The sequence below is a fragment of the Chiloscyllium punctatum genome, chromosome 18, assembly GCF_047496795.1.
Source record: "Chiloscyllium punctatum isolate Juve2018m chromosome 18, sChiPun1.3, whole genome shotgun sequence".
Taxonomy (NCBI): Eukaryota; Metazoa; Chordata; class Chondrichthyes; order Orectolobiformes; family Hemiscylliidae; genus Chiloscyllium; species Chiloscyllium punctatum.
Window position 1 is genome coordinate 46,046,523 of NC_092756.1, and position 24,936 is coordinate 46,071,458.

The 24,936-nt window shown below is 43.3% G+C and overlaps 1 non-coding gene across 1 annotated transcript; it reads right to left on the bottom strand.

Annotated features, from left to right (window-relative positions):
• Window positions 1-410: 410 nt before the first annotated feature.
• On the bottom strand, window positions 411-482 carry trnah-gug (transfer RNA histidin (anticodon GUG)). The gene has a single exon. It is a non-coding gene; the product is annotated as a tRNA-His (tRNA).
• Between the last annotated feature and the right edge of the window lie 24,454 nt (window positions 483-24,936).

The window sequence follows — 24,936 nt, forward strand, 5'->3', positions numbered from 1 at the left end:
ACTGATCGGTATCAATGTGAGAGTCTGTATGAGATTCTGCAATGCCTTAGTGAAATAGGAAATGACTCCGCAAACACATGATGAAAGAACAGCGCACTGAAAGCTAGTGCTTCAATTAAACCTGTAAGACCATAACCTGGTGTTGGGTGATATTTAACTTTGTACTCCATAGTCCAACACCGGCATCTCCAAATTAATGAGGTGGAGGTCTGGGATGGAAAGTTCGGTTAGTGATCGTAGGAGGGAAGAAATCTCTGAGAACAGGTGGATTTGAATTCTGACATATGAAACAGAGAGATGTGAGCGAGCAGAGCTTGAAGGAAAAAACAATCACCTTGGAGAAAATCAAAACTTTCAAACAACTGATTCCTTTGTGTTTCACAAAAGCCTGGGGCACATAGAGCAATTACTGCCGTGACTCGGATTCGAACCGAGGTTGCTGCGGCCACAGCGCAGAGTACTAACCACTATACGATCACGGCAAACCACAGACGAACACGCTAAACGCTCATAATAAGCAAAGTATCATAAGAAATATAAGGCAGAGCAACAAATACACAATATCAGTGCTGAGCGAACAGTGGCAGATGTGTGGGAACTCAGAATCGGCTGACCGTTTAACATCGGTTCCCCCAGTGGCTGTGGTGATTCCATCATTAATGTGTTGAAGGCTGAGACAAATAGATTTCTCCAAAACATCAAATACTCCGGGGACAGTGCAGCTTTTGTTACCTGCACATCCACATATCATTTATTGAATCAGTTGCTCCCGGTGCAGTCTCCTGTACATTGGGGAGACTGAGCGCCTCCGACCAGAGCGCTTTATGGAACATTTCTGGGACAACCGCACCAATCAACCATACCACCCCGTGGCCCAACATTTCAACTCTCCCTCCAACTCTGCCCAAGACATGGAGGTCCTGGGCCTCCTTCACAGCCGCTCCTTCACCACCAGACACCTGGAAGAAGAACGCCTCATCTTCTGCCTCGGAACACTTCAACCCCAGGGCATCAATGTGGACTTCAACAGTTTCCTCCTTTCCCCTTCCCTCACCTCACCCCATTTCCAAACTTCCAGCTTAGCACTGTCCCCATGACTTGTCCTGACTTGTTCTACCTGCCTATCTTCTATTCCACCTATCCATTCCACCCTCCCTCCCGACCTATCACCTTCATCCCCTCCCCCACTTAACTATTGTACTCTATGCTACTTTTTCCCCACCCCCACCCTCCTCTCACTTATCTATCCACTCTTCAGGCTCTCTGCCTGTCTTCTTGTTGAAGAGCTTTTTTCCCGAAACGGTGATTTTACTGCTCCTCGGATGCTGCCTGAACTGCTGTGCTCTTCCAGCACCACTAATCCAGAATCAGTTTTCCAGCATCTGCAGTCATTGTTTTTACCAAGCTTTTGTTGAAATGTATACTTCAATAACAATGCAGTTTAACATCGGCTACTTCTCGAGTTTCCCGACACAAGGCAGTAACCACTGCTGCCAGATAGTCCCAGTTCCTAGCCGCAGAATCAGAGGAACTGAGTGGCGCAGTCGCGAATAACCAATTTGAAATCGAGATGGGAATGAGGTCGCAGAGATACTCGATGGCTCAAGTGACGCAACTGGAGAATGTACGGTATTTCTATGATGGTTTAGAGGCGCAAGCAATTCCAAGGTTGGGAGTGCTTCTGGTCAAAGGGGGGGTAGAAGGGAACATTTGTTCCCGTTTATAATAACAGCAATCTACAGTGCATCTTACTGAGACAGCTGAGTGCCACAGCTGGAGCGTGGGCAGCTGGTTTGAAGTTTAATTTTGCTTCAGTATCACCCAATTCCCTGGAATGAATTGCTTTGACCATTTTTATTTCAAATTGTTTGATATCTCCCTGCAGTCTGCGGCTTTCTTCCTCATGGTTAATGGTATGGCTAACTGTTGTATGATCTGCACACTGCTAAATCACGGCCACTACAAGTAAATATGAATCATTGATCTATATGAGAAAACAGTGGAACTCACAGCAGGCATGCAGCGTAGGTTTGCAAGCGACGCCAGAATTGTAGACAGTGAGGAATATTATCTAAGTTTCAAAAGAATCTTAATCCAATGAATCGTTGGACTGAAAAATGTAACATTGAGTTCAATCTGGATGAATGGAAGGTATTGCATTTTGGTACAACAAAAAGAGGATGGCTTTGACTATGTTGGAGAACAGGGAAGCTCGGTGTGCAGGTACATAATTCCTCGTAATTTGCATTACCAACAGACAAGATGGTTCAAAGGCATTTAACATACTTCCCTTCATTGCTCAGTCCTTTGTGTATAGTAGTTGGGACGTTATGTTGAAGTTTTGCAGGACATTGATGAGGCCTCTTCTGGAATATTATTTCCAGTTCTGGTCGCCCAGTTGTAGGAATGATATTATTCAGCTGGCGTAGGTTCACAAAATGTATACATGCTTGTTGCCTGTGGAAGGTTTGAGATCTAATAAAAGGCTGGATAGGCTGAGACTATTTTCAGATTCGATATCGGGGTGCTGGAAAACCACATCAGGTAAGGCACTATCCCAGGAGCAGGAGAATCAATTTTTTTTCGCGCAAGTGTCCTTCAGCAGGCTCTTCCCCGAAATGTCGATTCTCCTGCTCCTTAAATGCTGCCTGATCTGCTATGCTTTCTCAGCACAACACTCTTGACTCTGATCTCTCATCTGCAGTTCTCACTTTCTCCTAGTTGAGAGTGTTTTCACTCTAGGTTAGGGTTTTGAGCGGCGACCTGTCAGAAGTTTATGAATTATTGAGTGGGAAGTTTAGAGTTAACGATAGCGGCCTTTTCCCAGGAGGGGGATTTCAAGACGAGAGGGCATATGTTTAAGATGAAAAGAGAGATTTTTTTTAAAAAAAGACAAAAGGCATTTTTTTTAGGGACGGTGTTTTACGTGTGTAATTAACTTGCTGTGGAAGTGATGGATGAGGGTATGTTTGCAACATTTAATGGACAATTAATTCCAAACATGAATGGGAAAGTGGGATTTTTAAAATAAATTTATTCATGCCTAGTGCATCAGTTATTTCCCAGAGGGCATTTAAGAGTCAACCACGGTATTATCCATCTGGAGTCTCCTGTGGGACAGAGCAGATGAATATGGCAGGATGCTTCCCGAACTGGCATGAGTGAATCAGATGGGATTTTCCACACAACAGATTCATGTCATCACGAGACTCTTCAACTCCAGGTGCTTATTGAATTCAAACTCCACTACCTGTCATGACAGGACCTGAACCCCTTGTCCCCAAAATATTACCTGGGTTTTGGATTAACAACACAGTAATAAAACTACAAGGGCATTATCACCACTCAGCGGGTACAGGAGGAGGCAGACGGGAATGGGTTAGTTTGGCAGTATATTCAGCATGGATCGGTTAGACTGACAGGCCTGTTTTCATGTTGCATGACACTGACTGACACTATGGAGCAGGCAGCTGGTTGGGATTAACAGCAGCATTAACAGCATGACCGAACACCTGATGGGATATGTAATCCTGCTGGAGGCTCCGAGGTTGTTTTGCTCAGTCATCCCTTCCTCCACGCGGGACTGGTGAACGGTCACTCCCCAGTGTTGCTGATTAAATGAGTTTCCATTTCCGCGGTTAATTGATTCCCTTCCAACAGATCCCACATTGCTCTGCTTTCTCTGTGGTATCAGTGTCCTTTGTTCCACACAGGGTGAATGATCATTTCAAATTGTGTCCACACAGATACAAACATTTCATGTTGTGAATGTCTTTTCATTCTTCCTCATTCACCAACAGGGTGTGAGTATGACTGGTCTGAACAATATTCATTCTTCGCCCCTCGTTCGTTGCTGTCTAGCGACACCACAAACCCGGGTTGTGATCCCAGCCTCGGGTGTCTGTCTGTGGGCACTCTACACATTCTCTGTATGTTTGCGCTTTTATTTCTCCCTCAGACCAAAGATGTACCAGTTACAGGGATCAACAATGGGAAATGCAGGCTTATGGGACAGAGAATACCCTGGGGTCTGGTGGGATGCGCTTCTGATGTACGGTGTGGACTGGAAGGGCCGATTAGACTGCTTCCCCAGACTGTGGAGATTCTTGAATTAAGGGTCAGCTCATGTTTTTCTGGTCCTGGAGTCTCTCGTGGGCATGACTGGGTGAAGATGGTTGAATGCCCTGCATAAGGGTCATGAATGAATGGGATTGCAGGAAATTAAAGTCATGATCTCTGTTCCTGAGGTCAGGCTTGTATTTCATGTTTTATTCGTCGAACGTAAACATCACCGTTTCCATGTCCCAACCCCCAAGGATGACTAGTTTAAAATATCACCCCATCACCACCTTCTCCAGGTTGAAGTCTTGACTGTGTGGAAGAAGCTGATACTGAGCTGATGCGAGCAAATGTAGCTGCTACCGCCAGTGTCGGAAACACAGATCAAAATAGCACAATCATCTTTTAAACCCACCACTGCAAAGTTAAGAACTCAACACTCTCCACTCGTGCCACTCAGCTGTCTTAGAAAAATGAACCGGAAATCGCTATGATAGTATAAACGGGGACAACCATTCCCTTGAGCAGGAGCACACTCAACCGAGGAATTTTTGCGCCCCTATATCATCACAGAAGGACAGGACGCTCACCTGTTTCATCACAGGAGTCAGAGAATAACTCTGTGCATACATTCCCATCCCCATTTCCGGTTCGGTCTGGGCGGCTGTGCCGATGTTAAGCTAAAATGCTATTGAAGCATACATTTCAACAATATCCTGTACTGTCCCCCGAGTCTTTGATGTTTTGTCGAAATCGATCAATCTCATCTTTCAACATTCTCATTCAAGGGATCTCCACAACCTCTGAGGACATCAAACTGAAAGATTCAGCTCATTCTCAGTTCCCACATGTCTGTCACTGTTCCCTGCGTACTGATATTGAACATGTGCTGTTCTTCCGAACATTTCCTCTGCTAGTATACTTATTGCTGCTTGCAAGCATCCTGTTCTGTGGTTACTGTGATCGTGGTTGTCGGTATTTTGAATTGTGACCACAGCAACCTCGATTTGAAACCAAATCACGGCACTTAGTATTCTCTCCGTTGTCCTTTTTGTGACAAATGCTAAGAAATTAATCGCTTTACCTTCAAATTCCGCTCTCTTGCATCTCTGCGTTTCATATATCAGGGTTCAAACACACCCGTTGTCGGAGATTTCCCTTCGACCCACGATCATTCAACCTCGTTTCCGTCCCTCCCCCCATTTCTCTGAGGCAATGCACAATCTATCACTCTCTTTCACATTCATACTGTTCTGTCTGTGCTGCTGCTGCGGTCACTGTTGTTGGGTGAACGTGCCCCAGTCCCACCATCGGGACCTTCAAACAAGTCGATGCATTTGGATCCCGCGATTGTGAAATCAATCCCCATGTAGCAACAATTACTGACATAGGCCAGAGACAATTGGAGCGTCAGGGTCATGGAAAATACGCAGGGCAGTTTGGGTGCAAAGACATTTTATTTGAAAGGATCAGCTTTTGTGGCTTTCTGCGTTAGTCTTGTGGTAATTTCATCGGATTGATAATCCAGAGACCGAGGTAATAGTCTGGGTACTCGGGCTTGAATCCCACCATGCAATGATTGTCAAATTTGGATTCAAAAAATATCTGCAAGGAAGAATCTAATGACTACTATAGATCCATTGACAATTGTTGAAAAAAAAATCTGTTTCACTGATGTCATTTCGGGATGGAATTTGCTATCCTGACTTGGTCTGGGCTGCATGTGACTTCAGACTCATAGCAATATGGTTGAGTCTCAACTGCCCTCTGGGCAATTCGGAATGGGTAATAAGTTCTGCTTCGCCAGAATCGCCCTCACACTAATCCAAAAATTTTAAAACAAATTCTCATTAGGCTTAAACAAGTGTGTTGTGTGCAGTTTTGCAAGTCACATTATAGCAGGGATGTGATCACACTGAGAAAATTGCAGGAGATATTTCCCGGGATACTGTTTGGGCTGAAGAGTTTCAGTTGTGAAGAAAGACAGGACAGAGTGGAGTGTTTGTCGCAGTGTAAAGGAGATGTGGACAAAACATGATTGAGTTAGGGTATGGACAGGGTTGACTGAACGTGTTTCCTATTGATGGAGGGATCAATCAGCAAGGGCCAGAGATTTAAAAAGAAAGACAGAAAGGTTTGAGAAGATGTGCGAAAAAACTTTATCAGCCAGTGGGTGATTGGAGTTTGGAATACACTGCCTGCATTTTTCAAAGTGGCAGAATCCTTTATAACCTGAATAAAAGTCAGATGCGAACTTTTGATACCAAGGCATATAAAGCTGTGGGGTTAGCATTGTGAAATGGGATTCAGTTCATTAGGCAGTTGTTTTTGTCAAGTGTGGCCACATTTAGATGAAGGCCTTCCTTTGACATTCTTGTCCCCAGTAGTATAATGGTTAATGTCCCCGCCTGACACAGGGATCAATTTTCTGCTGGGGACAATGTAACATTTTAAAATTGTCGCTCCATTCCCAAATGTGGGTATTGATACCTGTCCATCCATTCTCGATGGGGCATGTCACAGGAAGGACTGTGCTGCCTGAATAAAGTTGGGGAAGCTGAAAATGTGTTGCTGGAAAAGCGCAGCAGGTCAGGCAGCATCCAAGGAACAGGAGAATCGCCGTTTCGGGTATAAGCCCTTCTTCAGGAATCCTGATTCCTGAAGACGGGCTTATGCCCGAAACGTCGATTCTCCTGTTCCTTGGATGCTGTCTGACATGCTGCGCTTTTCCAGCAACACATTTTCAGCTCTGATCTCTAGCATCTGTAGTCCTCACTTTCTCCTTAAAGGTGGGGAAGGACTGCAACTCTCAAGGAGGCAGAGTGTCAGTGAACGGCCAAACACGTGACTTCTGCAAACTTCACCTTGTGCCTGTGCTGGAATGAAAAGCATTTGACAGACTTGTTCCGGATTGAAGTGTTTACTAGAAGCAGGAAGCTGAGGAAGAAACAACATAAACGCATTCAAATATGAGTGCAGAAAAATTTCCCGCAGCGCGAATGAAATTGTAAATTTCAGAGTAGAGTTTCCATACATTGAATTTGGGTTCATTTGTTTTGATGAGGCTGTTACCAGGGTCGAAAACCATTAAAAAATGATACAGCATTTGCTCAGTATGATGCAACATTGTCTCAGTAATTCGCATTGCTGTTCAGAGGGAGGATTAGGTTGATTGGCAAAGTTAAATTGCCCTCTCGTGTCCAGGGAGTGAATTAAGTAAATTAGGTGAATTAGCCATGGGTAACGTGGGGATGAGGTTAGAAGTCACATGACGTCAGGTTATACTCCAACAGGTTTATTTGAAATCATAAGGGGGAGGGATTCCCCTTCTTCAGGTGAAATATAAGGAAATAGGGAGGGGAGCTAGGTCTGGGTGAGATGCTCTTCAGAGAGTCGACACCGGCTCGATTGACTGAAATGCTCTTTCTGCACTGTAGGATTCTGTGATTCTATGAATTGATAATGACGGTGTTTACTGGGGTGTAAAGCCATTAGAGAAGTTGCTGATGGGGGTTTACTGAGGATGAGATTTTATTCACTTGTCTTCTTGGAAAATTGAGAACAGTTATCCCTGAACCAAGGAAAACTTAATGGGATTTTTTCAGGTTATGAAATGTTTGAACAGACTAAATAGGTGGAAAATTCCCTCTTTCAAGTAAGTAAACATCTAGATGACAGGCTTTCAATACCTTTGATAAAACCTTGGAAGGACAAAGAAATGATGAGAACAGATTCTCCTATCATTGCAAGAATCTGTTTTTCAAAATATTTGGAAAGGCACAATTGGTGACTTACAAGGAATAAATTTCACAAGGAGAGAGACAGCGTGTGGCTAGGTAAAGGTGCAGAGGTGGATTGTAGTCGGTCGGAAGTTGCGGGAAACAATGTCGAAGTTGGTTGACTTTAAATGTAAAGAAATTTCTTTAATGTGTGCAAAACTGAATAAGATTCGCTTCCAAAACTCTGCATTTTGAAAGATTTGGCATACTATTTCACCTAAAGCATTGTAAATGGAACTGAGTGGATTTTTATTTATTGTGTACGGAAGATATTACATAATGAGTAGGAAGTGACCAGTTGCTTGGAGATCGACTTAGAACATAGAACATAGAACATAGAACATAGAACATAGAACATAGAACAATACAGCACAGAACAGGCCCTTCGGCCCACGATGTTGTGCCGCACTTCTATCCTAGATTAAGCACCCATCCATGTACCTATCCAACTGCCACTTAAAGGTCGCCAATGAATCTGACTCTACCACTCCCTCGGGCAGCGCATTCCATTCCCCCACCACTCTCTGGGTAAAGAACCCACCCCTGACATCTCCCCTATACCTTCCACCCTTCACCTTAAATTTATGTCCCCTTGTAACACTCTGTTGTACCCGGGGGAAAATTTTCTGACTGTCTACTCTATCTATTCCTCTGATCATCTTATAAACCTCTATCAAGTCACCCCTCATCCTTCGCCGTTCCAACGAGAAAAGGCCGAGAACTCTCAACCTATCCTCGTACGACCTACTCTCCATTCCAGGCAACATCCTGGTAAATCTTCTCTGCACCCTCTCCAAAGATTCCACATCTTTCCTAAAGTGAGGCGACCAGAACTGCACACAGTACTCCAAATGTGGCCTAACCAAAGTCCTGTACAGCTGCAACATCACCTCACGACTCTTGAATTCAATCCCTCTGCTAATGAACGATAATACTCCATAGGCCTTCTTACAAACTCTATCCACCTGAGTGGCAACCTTCAAAGATCTATGTACATAGACCCCAAGATCCCTCTGTTCCTCCACCTGACCAAGAACCCTACCATTAACCCTGTATTCCGCATTCTTATTTGTTCTTCCAAAATGGACAACCTCACACTTGGCAGGGTTGAACTCCATCTGCCACTCCTCAGCCCAGCTCTGCATCATATCTAAGACCCTCTGCAGCCGACAACAGCCCTCCTCACTGTCCACAACTCCACCTATCTTTGTATCATCTGCAAATTTACTGACCCACCCTTCGAATCCCTCCTCTAAGTCATTAATAAAAATTACAAACAGCAGAGGACCCAGAACTGATCCCTGCGGAACTCCACTTGTAACTGGACTCCATGCTGAATATTTACCATCTACCACCACTCTCTGACTTCGACCGGTTAGCCAGTTTTCTATCCAATTGGCCAAATTTCCCTCTATCCCATGCCTCCTGACTTTCCGCATAAGCCTACCATGGGGAACCTTATCAAATGCCTTACTAAAATCCATGTACACTACATCCACTGCTCTACCCTCATCCACATGCTTGGTCACCTCCTCGAAGAATTCAATAAGACTTGAAAGGCAAGACCTACCCTTCACAAATCCGTGCTGGCTGTCCCTAATCAAGCAGTGTCTTTCCAGATACTCGTAAATCCTATCCCTCAGTACCCTTTCCATTACTTTGCCTACCACAGAAGTAAGACTAACTGGCCTGTAATTCCCGGGGTTATCCCTATTCCCTTTTTTGAACAGGGGCACAACATTCGCTACTCTCCAGTCCCCTGGTACCACCCCAGTTGCCAGTGAAGACGAGAAGATCATTGCCAACGGTACTGCAATTTCCTCTCTTGCTTCCCACATAATCCTAGGATATATCCCGTCAGGCCCGGGGGACTTGTCTATCCTCAATTGTTCAAAATGTCCAACACATCTTCCTTCCTAACAGGTATCTCTTCTAGCTTATCAGACTTCCTGCTTTCATCACATGCGTTAAAGATGTGAGAACAAACACCATGATATTTGGTCCATTTAATACTCAGTGAAATCTGCCAAAGCAACAAGAAACAAAACTGGTGGGTTTTCTTTTGCACTTTAACCCTCTGTTTTTCTAAGCAGTATTTTCCTTAAGCTGAAATTAAGTCAGAGCAAATTTGAATACAACATTAATCGTTCCAATGAGATATATCTAATTCACTTCTGATTATTACAATGAACCTGGTGAGGTTTCAGCAAAATTAAAATGAAACGAATAAATCAGCATTTCTTGCGATTGAATCCAATTCAGCTTCAGCCATATGAGAAAGGCCATTGAGCAACAACATTGCCTTTATTTCACTCACCATGGCTGCTTCTTCACGTGAAAGAGAAAGTGACTGAAGAAATTATGAGTCAAATGTAGGTGTAAATATGACGGAAAATTCTTGTCCTGTTTCATCCTGACTATAAGATCTAGCACTCAGTTCTGACTCAGAATGTTTTAATGACAGCTATTCATTCTGACCAGCTTGGCTATTTATTGGGATTTGCTGTTATGATAATTCTAGTGAAAGCAGTAACACAATGGTGTGGATTTGATTTCGCTCTGGAACTTTCTCATCCATGACTTTCACTACATGTAACCTGATGAGGTCACATGTCACCCCACTACAAAATGTGCAGAGGAGACTGTGAGATTACGGTGCTGGTTTATTACATTGCTGTGCTCCACATTCACGGGTTCGAGTCACACTCTGGTTGCTAACTTTACGCACCGCTCTAGCAGTTTCCCTTTGCACCTCACCCTCTGGTATACACTGGATCGAGAATCTTGTTCTTGCCCTTCACTGCACGGGCGATTCACAAATAATCGACACCACATTAAAGTCGAAATGAAGAGTGAGAGCAGTCATTCTATTCAATTGTAGATGAAATTGGTATAATGAGAAGGAACGCATTTTTCTTCCTGCCCTACATTCCATCTTGTCTTTCTATGAATTTACATCGTAACAAAGAGAAAGAAATAACAAGAGATCGAGCGCACAAGTGTATCCAGTGAGGTTGTTCATGAGTAATTTAACCTAACACTTCACACAAAGATCTGATCAGTATTTCAAACAGTCAATCGGAATTGGAACCACAGAAAATTTCTCCAATGAAACAAACATTTCATTCTTTCACCAATTTCTGCTGTGTGTCAATCATACAACGATTCATCGTCCAGCGTGATCACTGACTTGCCAACTGTATAAGATAAAGTACCTTCCTTCAGCAATCACAGCTTCTGTGCACAGCCACCTGTGCTGGGACCCTGTGTCATTTGTTGCCCCCAGATCACAGCACATTTATTTTTCCTGTGTTTATGAGCTTTGTTCCTGATCTGTCTGATCTGTTTACTAAACCTTTCCTGTCACTTCATCCCATCCCCTCACAATTCTGAACCTATGAATAAAATAAAGCCTGAGACGAAATGTTAAACCAAGTGGAAATATGCTATTCAGCCCAAGGAGTCTGCTCAACCATTCATGATTGATCTGATTTGGAGATGCTGGTGTTGGACTAAGTTAAAAATCACACAACACCAGGTTATATTCCAACAGGTTTACTTGGAAGCACTAGCTTTCTGAGCGATGCTCCTTCATCAGGTGATAGTCACCTGACTATCACCTGATGAAGGAGCGTCGCTCCGAAAGCTAATGTGCTTTCAATTAAACCTGTTGGACTATAACCTAGTGTTGTGTGATTTTTAACGTATTGATCTGATAATCTTGAATTTCTTTCTGCTCACTTAGCTCGACAAAGTGTCATCATCTTTCTGATTTACTATCTGGCACAGTTTGAAAGTACCCAACCACACAGTCTCAACAGCGGTTATTGGAAAATTTCACAGATTCTTTAACCCCTGAGCAAAGAAATTGCTCCTCATTTCTGAATTAAATAGGCAATATCTAATCCTGAGATTATGTCCTCTGTTGATCTCCTCAGAGAACAGGGCAAGCCACCTGCCCGTATCTACCCTGTCAAGATCCCACGAATATTGAACATTTATAATTGTATTATGTGATTATAAAGTTCCCCATCTCCTCCTTTGATGAAGGAGAATAATCCCAGCCTAACCAATCATTTCACGATGTTCTACTGTATTCAGAGTTAACAACATGTTAGTAAGTCTGTGCTGTCCCTTACATATTATTAAGACAGGTGAAGAAATTTCGACGAGGAAACGGGTTGAAATTTCAGGCGCAGATGGGAATTGGAACTTGAAATCAGAAAGCGATTAGAATCGGATTGACCCACAGAAGGACCAAATACAGCGAAGATAACTCTGACAAATGAGAATCTAATCATATTCGATTGACATTTAATGACTTCAATGTAACTGAATTCCTCCGTGTAATCGTCCTTGGAGCTCGGATTAAGGAAAAATGGAACCTGACCACCCCTATAAAGAAGTTGACGACAAAAACCTGTCCGTTGGTCGACCTTGTTTGATTATTAACTCAACTCTTGTCTTCGTGAAGTCTACATCGTCTGCAACGCACAAATTAGATGTTTAACAGAACTGTCTCCATTTGCCGAGGTGCGTGTAGCTTCAACACCACTTAAGGAACTGGACACCCTCCACGACAATGCAGTCACTTAACTGTATATTGTTCAACACCTGAATATTTATTCCCTTAACTGCTAAGGCACAATAGCAGCAGAGTGCACCACATAGAAAATTCACTGGAGTAAGTCATCCAGGCTTTGTTGACAGAACCTTCAAAGCTCAAAAGCTGTCCCGACCATAAGGACAAGGTTGAAGATGCACTGAACCATCACCATTTGCAAATTACCATCCAAGGCAAATACCAGCATGACATGGAGAGGGATCAGTGATAAATTCATTGAGTGGTGAAGTAGTTTGATGGGCAAAGATTGATATTTCAGCCCTCTATCTTTCATCTTTCAATTATTAAAAATGTAGATTATTGCATGGACCAGACTTGTGCTCATTCCTTTAGTTGTTTCCTAAACTGGCGGTTGCTAAAGTTCGAATATCATCCACAGTCTGTGGTCAACAATAGAAAATATCCAAAAACCTCTCGAACAAATGATCTTCCTGTCCCTGTCTTCAGGGATCTGTAAATGCCCATTCCAAGATCTCTTTGTTCCTGTTCACCAATCAGAATCCTCACTGTTATTGTTACAACTCCCCAAATTCACCACCACTCATTGGTCTGGATTCAATTCCATTCACCATGTTGCCTTTCCACCTGAAGGATACATCCCTGCGATCCCTGATATTATTCATCAGAGTCAACTACAAGACTATGTATCATCAGTAAACTTCTAAATCATGACTCCTAATAAAAAAGTTTGAATTATTGATCTACATCAGGAAACAGTGGTACTTCACTGGGAAAAAGCATCAAACATGGTTCCTTGCTGCATGGGATGAACAACTGCCATATTCCAATCTCCAAAGGTTGATAGCCCAGTCTATCACCACTACATTTGCAGATGACACAAAGATTGGTGGAGTAGCCAGAAAACATAGGGGACTGTCAAAGAATGAAGGGGAATATAGACAGAAGACTTGAGCAGAGAAGTGGCAAATGGTGTTCTATCCAAGCAAATGTAAGGTGATGATTTGGGGAAGTCTAATTCCAGAGCAAAGTAATATAGTAAACGGAAGAGACTCGGGTAAACTTGATGAGAAGAGATATCTGGGAGTTCAGGTCCTTTATACCCTGAAGGTGACTTCACAGGTGGATAGAGTGGTCAAGAAAGCATATGGTATGCTTGCCTTAACCGGATATGGCATTAAGTATAAGAGCAGGCAAGTCCTGCTAAAATTGTACAAGAGTTTGTTTCGGCCGCGTTTAGACTACTTTGTATAGTTCTGGTCGCCAAATTACCAAAATTATGTGGACGTTTAGGAGAGAATGCGGGGAAGATTTACGCAGATGTTGCCTTGTATGGAAGATGCAAGCTCTGAAGAGAGGTTGAGTAGATTACTTCTGCTTTCATAAGGAAAAAACGAGATTGAGGGGACCTGATTGAGGTCTACAATATCATGAAGGGTACAGACAGGGTGGATAGAGATAAGCTTTTTCCCAAGATGAGGGATTCAATAATGAGAGGTCACACGTTCAATGAGAGAGGTGAAACTTTTAAGGGAGATAGACATGGAAAGTATTTCACACAGACGATGGTAGGTGCTGGAATGCGTTGCCAGCAGAGGTAGTAGAGGCAGGCACGGTAGATTCATTTCAGGTGCGCCTGGACAGATGCATGAGTAAGTGAGAAGCAGAGGGATACAGATGCTTAGAAATTGGGCGACATGTTTAGATAGTTGATTTGCACCGGCTCAGGCTCGGCTGTCCAAAGGGCCTGTTCCTGGGCTGCACATTCTCTGTATTCTTTGTTCTTCTTTGTTCACGACACTACTAACGATGGGTTTCAGGTGAAGTAGTGTTACTTCTGCAATCATAATTACTTATGCAAGGTAAATGAGCTCACACCAGTTTGTAATTGTTTCAACCAAGAGCTGAGTCAACAAGAATGAAACCTACATTAAGGAAATATATAATTGTTTTCATATTAGCTAAAATGTGCATACAAGAATGAAAGGTGTCTGCAAGCAATAGTATATGGTACAGACAAATAGTTAAGGTGCTGTGAGGATGTAGGTTAAGCCAGATATGCTTGTACAAGCAGTAGTTATAAGCATTTGTTTCCCATTTCTGCAAAAACAAAAACCAAACCCCAATTAAAAGGTCGTAAGTTTCAATATGGTTCTGGAAAGGGAGGGAATGTCACAAGTGAGGGAAATAGATCACAGTGAAGGAGGATATACCTTACAGTTGACCACAGTCAGGATGTGGTGAAAAGGCCAAGTAAAACCTGTACTTTGTTATGCACAAGGCCAGATAAGGCAAGAGAGAAACAATAGTAATGGGCACCGGGTTTGGAGTAGTGAATCCTATGTACTTGCTAAACTCTGCGAGTCTATTTCAGGCACCACGCTTGCAAGCGTATAATAAACATACTGATTGCTTCAGATCTTATCTCGCACTGAAATTATTGAAGTGAGTGGGCTAAGTTTCTCGCAATTGCGGGATCATCCTGGATATTCTTCCATCACCGGGGGGAGTGCCTGGCCCTGGACACTGCGAAGATGCCTCCCATTCACAATTGAGGAGCGGTTTCTTGTCCCAGTTTTGTCCTCTCCCTTGGGTGACAGGTACGAATCCCACAAGAGAGATATCTGAATCAGACAGTGAAACAAGGTCGATAAAAAAATATGTAGAAAAGGGGCCAGGCAACTCTGTGAACAGACCAACATCAGAAAACTGACTTTTAAGTATAAACTTGGTGGCCAGGAAAAGGGGTATTTAATCACCGAGTGACTGGTGAGGGCACCAAGAAAAGGGGTGTCGGCAGAGAAAGTCGAACTGTCACTGAGTAAATGAAGAAAAAGTCCCTGGTAATATTCCTCCTGAATGTCCGTTGGGGAGGATGTTGAAGGAATGGACAAGTAATACTTGTACAAGGGAAAAAGATAAAAAGAAAATGATGAAATATTGTTGTTTAGTATGGACCAAAGACCCAATCCTTCGTCTGGCTGTCTTCTGGCCAAAGTACGGTTCAGGCGAGGATTGGGTCTGTCAGTATTTAGGTATGTATGTTAATAAAAAACAAACTTTTAGTCAAGAAGAGGACGAGAATGCGTCCTGTTGAAGGGCAGCTTGGGAATGATGGTAGTGAAGACAAGGGATTCCCCCTCTACCCGACCCAGTCCCTGGGATCCTTTTGCCTGTTTGCACACCCGCCCCCCACCCCCCCTCGCCCCCCCCCACCGTCCCATGACATCATATTGGGTGAAAATGGGGGAGGGCCATAGACAGACAGACAGGGACAGGGAACGGATGACCCACAAGAGGAGAACGAAGGGGTGGTGCACGGGGATGTTATTGGTCCCCACTATCAATCCGCAACAAAAGGAAGGGAAGATAAAGTAGATGTAGAGGAGGCCTCTAGAGTATCTAAACGAAAGCCTAAGGGGGAAAAACTAAAACAAAAAAAGGGGAAGAATATAAAGACTTATCCCCTTCGGGAGGTACGAATAGCAGACAAAAAGGTTGGGTTTGAAACTGTCCCCCTCACCAGTGGGGAGGTCAGAACATTTAAAAAGGAGATGAAGGTCCTGATTGAGGAACGGTAGGGTTGTCTGAACAAATTGATCAATTCTTGGTGCCCAGTCTGTATACGTGGACTGAGTTAATGTCTATTTTGGATGGACTATTTACTGGGGAAGAAAGGGGACTTATACCCGGAGCAGCCATTAAAATATGGGAACTTCCCATTGGGGATGGGGATACTAGACAGGGAGAGACAGAGATTCCCCTCAAGTGACATCCAGTGGGAAAATCAAAACCCGGAGCATAGGAAATAAATGATGGAATTGAAAGACCTGATTCTAAAAGGAATAAGAGAGGCAGTTCCGAAGTCACAGAATTTGACTAAAGCCTTTGAAGTTAAAGCGGAGAAAGATGAGACACACTCCGCTTTCTTGCAAAGATTAAGAGACTCAATGTGGAAATACTCTAGAATGAACCCTGAGGACCCAGTGGCACAGGGTCTTTTGAAAGTATGTTTTGTGACAAAGGAATGGCCAGACACAGAGAAAGATACTGAAGATAGAAGGGAGGAGTAAAATACCATTAGATGAACTGTTAAGAGAGGCACAGAAAGCGTTTGCAAAGAGAGAGGATGAGAGACAAAAACAGAAGGCAAAAATGATGGTAGCTACGGTTGATGAGGTAGTTAAGAAAAGAATGGAACCAATAGTGAGCAACTGGAGCGGTAGATGGCATCATGTAGGAAAGAGAGGAAGAGGGAGAAGGAGAAGAAAAGGGGGAGCATTTGATAGAGGGTTCGGCCGACAGGGGCAGAGATGCAAGTCTCCACAGGCAGGATGCTGTTATTGCAGAAACCCGGGCATTTTAAGCTGGAGTGTCCTGATCTACACAGGGAAGAAAGGACAATTCCGCATATGAATTTTGTTGAAGAATAGGGTTGTCAGGGGTTCCTGCCCTCGGGGGCCCACCAGGAACCCTTGATAAACCTGAAAGAGGGACCCTGTAGGGAAGACGTAGTCTTCCTCGTAGATACGGGGGCAGCACAGTCATCGCTGAATTTTAAACCAAAGAAAGAAGGAATTTCAACACGGTCAATTTCTGTTCCGAGGTAAAAGGGGAAGGATTTACTGTTCCAGTATTTGAACCTATGATGATAGAAGTCCTATGGATAGAGTCACAGGGGAACCGCTGTATATCCCTGATATAGGAAGTAACTTATTCGGGAGAGACTTAATTATCCTCTTAGGACTGGAGATTTGAATTTAGGAAAAAGAATTAGTTGTACAAATGACAATGTTGACAGAAGATGTGGAGAGAGAGATAGACCCTATTGTATGGGCTAGAGAACGGAATCATGGAAAAATACAGATCCGTCCCCTAGAAATAAGTTTAAAAAGGAAAGGGGACGTTGTTTATGAGCAACAATGTCCCATTTCCATAGAAGGTAAAGGAGGACTGCAGCCAGTAATTGAGGGACTGATTAGAGATGGACTGTTGGAGCCATGTGTGTCTCCTCTTAATACCCCAATTCTACCAGTGCGAAAATGGAACTTATCGATTGGTGCAGGTTTTGAGAACATTGAATTGAACAGTACAGATCAGGCACCCAGTGGTGCCAAATCCCTATACATTATTAAGTAAGATCCCTCATAACCACGAATGGTTTAGTGTGATAGATTTAAAGGATGCCTTTTGGGTTTGTCCCTTGGTGGAGGAAAGTAGGAATTTGTTCGCCTTTGAATGGGAAGATCCCTAGACAGGATGGAAACAGCAATACCGGTGGGCCGTGCTCCCCAGGGGTTTACGGAATCCCCGGATTTATTTGGACAGATGTTAGAACAAATATTGGAGAAATTTAGCAGCCCCAAGGGGACTACCCTGTTGCAATATGTAGACGACATTTTAGTAATAGGAAAAAGAAGAGAAAGAGTAGTAGAAGCAACTAACAAATTATTGAATTTCCTGGGTCAGCAAGGACTGAGGGTATCTAAAAACAAACTACAATCTGTGGAGCAAGAAGTGAAATACTTGGGACATTTAGTGAGGGAGGGAAAGCGAAAGATAAGGCCGGAACAGTAGAGGGAATAGTGGGGATTCCGCTGCCCAGGAGCAAACGGGGATTACGTAATTTTTTGGGTTTAACGGGATATTGCAGATTGTGGATTGATTCTTATGCTCAAAAGACGAATAAATTATATCTCAAACTATTACAGAAGGAACCAAAGTGTCTGAGTTTGGAAGAAAAGGAAAAGCTATCTAAGAATTCAAAAGAGATCTGATCCATGCCCCCATGTTAGCCTTACCTTCTCTAGATAAACCTTTCCACCTCTTTGCTACCATAGATAAGGGAGCGGCTTTGGGAGTATGAAGCCAGAGGTGGGGATGAATGAGACAGCCAGTAGCATATCTTTCGAAGCTATTGGATCCAGTATCCCGGGGGTGGCCTGAGTGTGTGCAGGCCGTGGCTGCCTCTGCACTGTTGGTGGAGGAAAGCAGAAAGCTTACATTTGGGGGAGCCCGAAGAGTAAGCACCCCACACAAAGTGAGAACGATCCTAAACCAAAAAGCTGGGTGATGGTGGACTGACTCGCGGATTCTGAAATATGAGGCAATATTAATAGAAAAGGATGATCTAGTGTTGGTCACTGACAATTGTTTAAATCCAGCTGCCTTTCTTTGGAAAGGGGAAGGAGAATCTCCTCAGAATCCAGGGCACGACTGCCTTGACATTATAGAATACCAAACTAAGGCCCGCATGAACCTGAGAGATGTTCCGCTTCATGCAGGAGTCCCACATTTTATAAACGGATGATCCCGGGTGACTGAAGAGAAAAGACTTAATGGGTATGCAGTCGTCGATGGGACGGAATGTAGTGTGGTAGAGGCAGGAAGGTTGTCAAATGGGTGGTCAGCACAGACCTGCGAACTCTATGCATTGGAAAGAGCCTTAGGGCGTTAGAAAATAAAGAGAGAACATTATACACTGACTCTAAATATGCATTTGGTGTTGGCACGTTCGGAAAGATATGGCAGGAATGAGGACTGATCAATAGCCGGGGGAAGGAATTGGCATATGAGGAGTTGATTAAACGGGTCTTGGAGTCCCTATTACTCCCCCGAGAAATAACGGGAGTGCATGTAAATGGTCATCAGAATAGAAATGAACCAGAAGTTAGGGGGAATAGGTTAGCTGATGAAGTGGCTAAGGAAGCAGCCCTGAGCCCATAAGAAGTGGTGATCCATTTCCTAATACCTCCTGTCCCAGGTCCTCGGGAAGCTCCTACACTTACTGAAAGAGAGGAAAAAGAATTGCAAGATTTAGGGGCTGTAAAAACAGCTGACGGGCATTGGAGGTTAACTGATGGAAAGTAAACGTTCAACAAAATGATGATGCGAGAAATTATGGCTGTCCCACATCATGGCAGCCATTGGGGAGTACAAGCCATGTGTGATTTAGTTCTTAGAGAATATGGATGTAAAGGAATATATACGATTGCTAAACATATATGTGAGGGATGTATAATATGCAGAAAGGTAAATAAGAAAGTCCTGAGAAAACAGACCCCAGGAGGAAGAGACCCAGACAGAGACCCTTCCAGAGTATACAAGTTGATGATACTGAAATACCCAGAGTAGGAAGACTAAAATATATGCTGGTCGGAGTAGATCATCTATCTGGTTGGGTTGAGGTATACCCCCGAGCTACTGCCACTGCGAGTGGGGTGTCTAAAACAATATTGGAGCACATAATTCCCCGATATGGGCTAGGGAACAATATAGATTCCGACCAAGGAACTCATTTTACCTCTAAAGTGTTACAGAGGGTAACGAAAGGGTTGGGAATTTCCTGGGAGTTCCATACTCCATGGCACCCGCCATCGTCAGGAAAGGTTGAGAGAATGAACCACACACTCAAATGACAGCTCTCTAAATTGATAATAGAAACCACACTCCCTTGGACCAAATGTTTACCTATAGCTCTCTTGCGAGTACAAACAGCCCCAAGGAAAGATTTGGGACTATCGCCCTATGAAATCTTATTTGGATTACCTTATCTTCGAAGGAAGGGAGAATAGCCAATTCCCGAACCTAAAGATTTTTTCTTAAAGAACTATATACTGGGCTTGTCCTCCTCTTTGTCTTTCCTCAGGGAACAGGGTTTATTGGCACAGACTCCACCCCTTGAATTCACCGTTCATCCCATCCGGCCGGGAGATTTGGTCTTAGTAAAATCATGGACAGAGACAAATTGCAGCCAGACTGCGAAGGGACGTATCAGGCTCTTTTGACTACCGAAACGGCAATAAGGACGGTGGGGAAAGGCTGGACTCACTACACTCGGATCAAAGGGCCAGTGGACCCTCCAAGTTGAGGAAGAAATCTGGACAGCCGAATCAACACAAGATCCGCTGAAACTCAGACTAAAGCAAATTTGAGAAACTGATTATACAGTGGTGACGCAAGCGCGGTATTATTTCTGTAAGATTGTATATTAAGTATTTTGGTGCTTCAGCACTTTCTTTAGACTGCTGGGGATGCTTAGAGTTATGATGCTCGCTCTATTACTATTGGGTTTTTGTCAAATATCATTTTCATTCGTGTTGTTTATGGTCCCTGAGTCTGATAATCCACAAGTAATACACCTGATTCATGTAGTTTAGTAAATTGTGGGGATGGAGATAATCAGAGACAGTGCAGCTCAGAGATACATCTTAAATCCTATGGGGATGGCCTTGGGGATGGTACTTGGTATAATGGTCTCGTCACAGTCCACCGGGCCACCTTCCGACCAGCTCTGGATTGTCCCGATATAGAGTGTAACCCAATATACTTAACGATCAAAAAAACCACATGACACGAAGCAATTCTTGGCAGGGGGTGTGCGGGGTAAAATTAAATGAAACATTTGGGATAGAAATGAAAACAAGCTGGAATGATTTCTCAGGCTGTTGTTTCTGAAGAGCGGAGAGCAGGGAAAATGGGCAGAACTACTGGATAATAAGATACAACCTTTCACCCCTCCTGATGACCTTAAAGTAGTAAAAATTACAGAGGTAAAGGACTTGAAACAGACAATCGAAATAGAAACTGTGAACACGGATGCAAATGCCTGGGTTGAATGGGTAAAGTATCCTGTAAAAAGTCTGAACAAGAGCATCTCTTATGATACTTTACTTATTCCGTGCGTTTAGCGCGTTCGTGTGTGGTTTGCCGTGATCGTGTAGTGTTTAGTACTCTGCGTTGTGGCCGCAACAACCTCGGTTCAAATCCGAGTCAGGGCAGTAATTCCTCTATGTGTCCCAGGCTTTTTTGAAACACAAAGGGATCAGTTGTTTTAAAGTTTTGATTTTCTCCAAGGTGATTTTTTTTTCCTTCAAGCTCTGCTCGCTCACATCTCTGTGTTTCATATGTCAGAATTTAAATCCACCAGTTCTCAGAGATTTCTTCCCTCCTAAGATCACTGACCGAACTTTCCATCCCATACCCCCCTTTCATTAATTTGGAGATGCCGGTGTTGGACGATGGAGTACAAAGTTAAAAATGACACAACACCAGGTTATGGTCTTACAGGTTTTATTGAAGCACTAGCTTTCTGAGCGCTGCTCTTTCCTCATGTGTTTGCGGAGTCATTTCCTATTTCACTAAGGCATTGCAGAATCTAATACAGACTCTCACATTGATACCGATTAGTCTGTGTGGCTGTGGTCACTGTTGCTGTCAGCGACGCCCTCATACTGTAACAGAATAGAAAAAAGAAGTTCATTCGGCCCTAGCTATATTACTGTGTGTAGTTCTGCAATTCAGAGTACTGCATGGATGCGATCGCACTGGGAACGTTGCAGTAGAGATTCACTGGGATATTGTCTGGGCTGAAGAGTTTCAGTTATGAGAGTTTGGACAGACTGGGGTAGTTTGTCACATAGGAGAGGAGATTGGAGAACACATGAGTGAGATGTACAAAATGCTGAGGGATATGGATAGGATAGACTGAAAGAAGCGTTTCTTATTGATGGAGAGATCCAACACTGGGGCCAAGAGATTTCGGGAAAAGGCAGAAAAGTTTGAGTAGATTTGCGGAAAGGAACAGAGAGGCGGAAATCATTCTAACCTTAAAAAAAATTGAGATGTTAAATTGTGATGCCAAAACTTGGAAGATTATGGGCTAAACGATGGAATACGTGATTCAGGTCGTTAAGCAGTTGTGTTTGACAAGTGCGGCCACAACAGGCTGAAGGGCCTCCTTCGATGTTGTCCTCCTCCACAGTATCGTGTTTAGTGTCCCCTCCTGTCACAGGGCTCAATTCTCCGCTGGGATCATCGTAAAGGTTTTAAACCTGTCGCTCTGTTCCCCAGTGAAGGTTATTAATGCCTGGCCTTCCATTCTCGATGGGACATGTCACAGGAAGGACAGTGCTGTCTGAATCAGCGTGGGGAAGGTCTGCAGCTCCTGGGGAGAGAGATTGTCAGTGACTGTGCAAACACGTAACTTCAGCCAACTGCACATTGTGTTTGTGTTGCAATGAAAACCATTATATCGAGTTGTTCCTGACTGATATGGTTATTTAAAGCAGGAATCTGAGGAAGAAAAGAGCAAACCCATTCAGACATGAGTGCAGAAACATTTCTAGCAGAGCTACTGAGGTTGTACAGCGTAGTACCGCGTTTGCATGCATTGAATTCAGGTTGATGGGCGCAGCTTGCTTTCACTCGGCTGAGTTACCATTGTATAAATGATACAGATAGTGTTCAATGAGATGGTACATTTATTCAGTGGTTCGAACAGCTGTTAAGTCTGTAGGTTAGGTGGGTTGGCCTGTTAAGTTGCGCTGATGTGTCCAGGGAGTGAATTCAGTAATTTAAGTGAATTAGCCATGGGGAACGCAGTGATAAGGTCAGCAGTCACACGATGCCAGGTTTTGTTCCAGCAGGTTTATTTGAAATCACAAGCCAGAGGCCTGGAGGAATTGAGAAGGGAGCTCGGTCTGGTTGAGATGCTGTTCAGAGTCTCCCTGCAGACCTGATTGTCTGAACTGCACTTTCTGCCTTGTAGAGAATCTGTGATTCTATCAGAGAGGACACTGCCAGCGTTTACTGGGCCGCTAAGACATTAGAGACGATGCTGACGGCGTTTAGTGGGAATGGAATTTTATTTATTTGTGTTTTGGAAAATTTGACACTGAATCAAGGAAAACCGAATGGAAGTTTTCCAGAGTATTTGAGGTTTGGCGAGATTAAAATCTGGTAAATTCCCTCTTTCAAGTTCATTTATTTCTGAACGTCAGGCTTTCAAAACCATGGATGTAGGACAAATAAATGATGGGAGAAGAATTTCTGTCACTCAGTAAATCCGTTTCCAAAATATTTGGAAAGGTACATTTAGAGACCCACAAGCAGTGAGTTTCACCAGGAGACAGACAGCCTGTGGCCAGGTAAAAGTGTAAAAGTGGGGTGTGGGGGGTAGAAGGTGCGAGGAAAAAATATCTAATTTGGACGACTTCAGATGCAAAGAAATATCAGAAACGTCTGCAGCTGAGTAAGATTCAGCAAAAAAACCTCAGAGTCTTGAAAGATTTCTATTAATTTTCCACATGAAGCATTATAAATGGAACTGAGCAGATTTTGTCTATTGTCAAGGAAAGCTATTCCATAATGAATAGGAAGTGACCCGTCTCTTAGACATCGATTTCCTGCTTTAATCCCATGGCTGAAAGGTGGGAGGACAATCGCCATGAAGTTGGGTTCATTTGACACCCACTGAAATCTGCCAAAGTAACTGAGCATCAAAACGGGCATCTTGTTTTGTAGTTTAACCTTCTGTTTTTCTCATCAGTATTTTCTTTAAGCTGAAATAAATTCGGAGCAAAATTGAACGCAACATTTAACGTTCCAATCACATAAATCCAATTCACTTCCGATCATTGGAATGAACAGAGTGAAGTTGCAGCAAAATTAATAAAATGAAACGAAAAACACAGCATTTCCGGGAATTTTACCCAGTTCAGGTTCAGCCATATGAGAAAGACCATCGAGCTAAAACATCACCTTCACTTCTGTCTCCGTATATTCTTCTTCACGTGAGAGAGAAACTGTCTGAAGAAATTATGCGTCAAGACTAAATGTGAATGTGAATGTGACGGGAATTTCATGTTTTCTGGGTCATTCTGAGACAGTTCTGACTCTGAATAAATCAAGGACAAGGTATTCCTTCCAAGGACGAGGTGAATCACTTTGATTTTGCTGGTATTATTATTCTGCTGAAAGCAGAAACATAATGGTGTGGATTCGATTCCGTTCAGGGAATTTCTTATCCCCTCGGTGCACCATATGCGATCTTGACGGGGTCACATGTGAGCCCCTTTGCAATGGGCTGAAGTCTCCCAGGGGTTCAGGCGACGGGTTGCTCTTCCATTGTGCTTGTGCGGATTTGAATCCTTCTCTGGATGTTACTTCTATGAAACGCAGCTGTGAGGTTTCCTTTTGTGCCTCGCATCTTTAGGATACATTGGATGGAGTATCTTCCTCTTGCCCTTCATTGCACCGGAGATTTGTGATAAATCGATACCTCATCAAAGTCGAAGTAGAGCAATTTGGTTCTGTTGTCAGTTACATTGGGATAATGAAAAGGAGGGCAAACGTTTCTATTCTCCTTTCATTCCATCTTGACTTTCTATGAATTTACATCGAATGGAAGAGGAACAAATAAGGAGAGATCGGGTGCAATAGTTTATCCAGTGGGATTGTAAATTTTAATGTAATACTCCACACAAAGTTCTGATCAGTATTTTAAACAGTCAATTGAATTGGGACCGCAGGAAACTTTTCCAATGAAACGAATTTTTCATTCTTTCACAACCTTTTGCTGTGCGAATCATACCGCGATCCATAATCCAGCGTGATCACCAAATTGGCAATCATATTAGAGCTACCAATTTTCTTTAGCAATCACAACATCTGCACATACCCATCTGCGGTGTGCCATGTGCCATTTGTTGTATCCAGGCCACAGAACATTTCTTG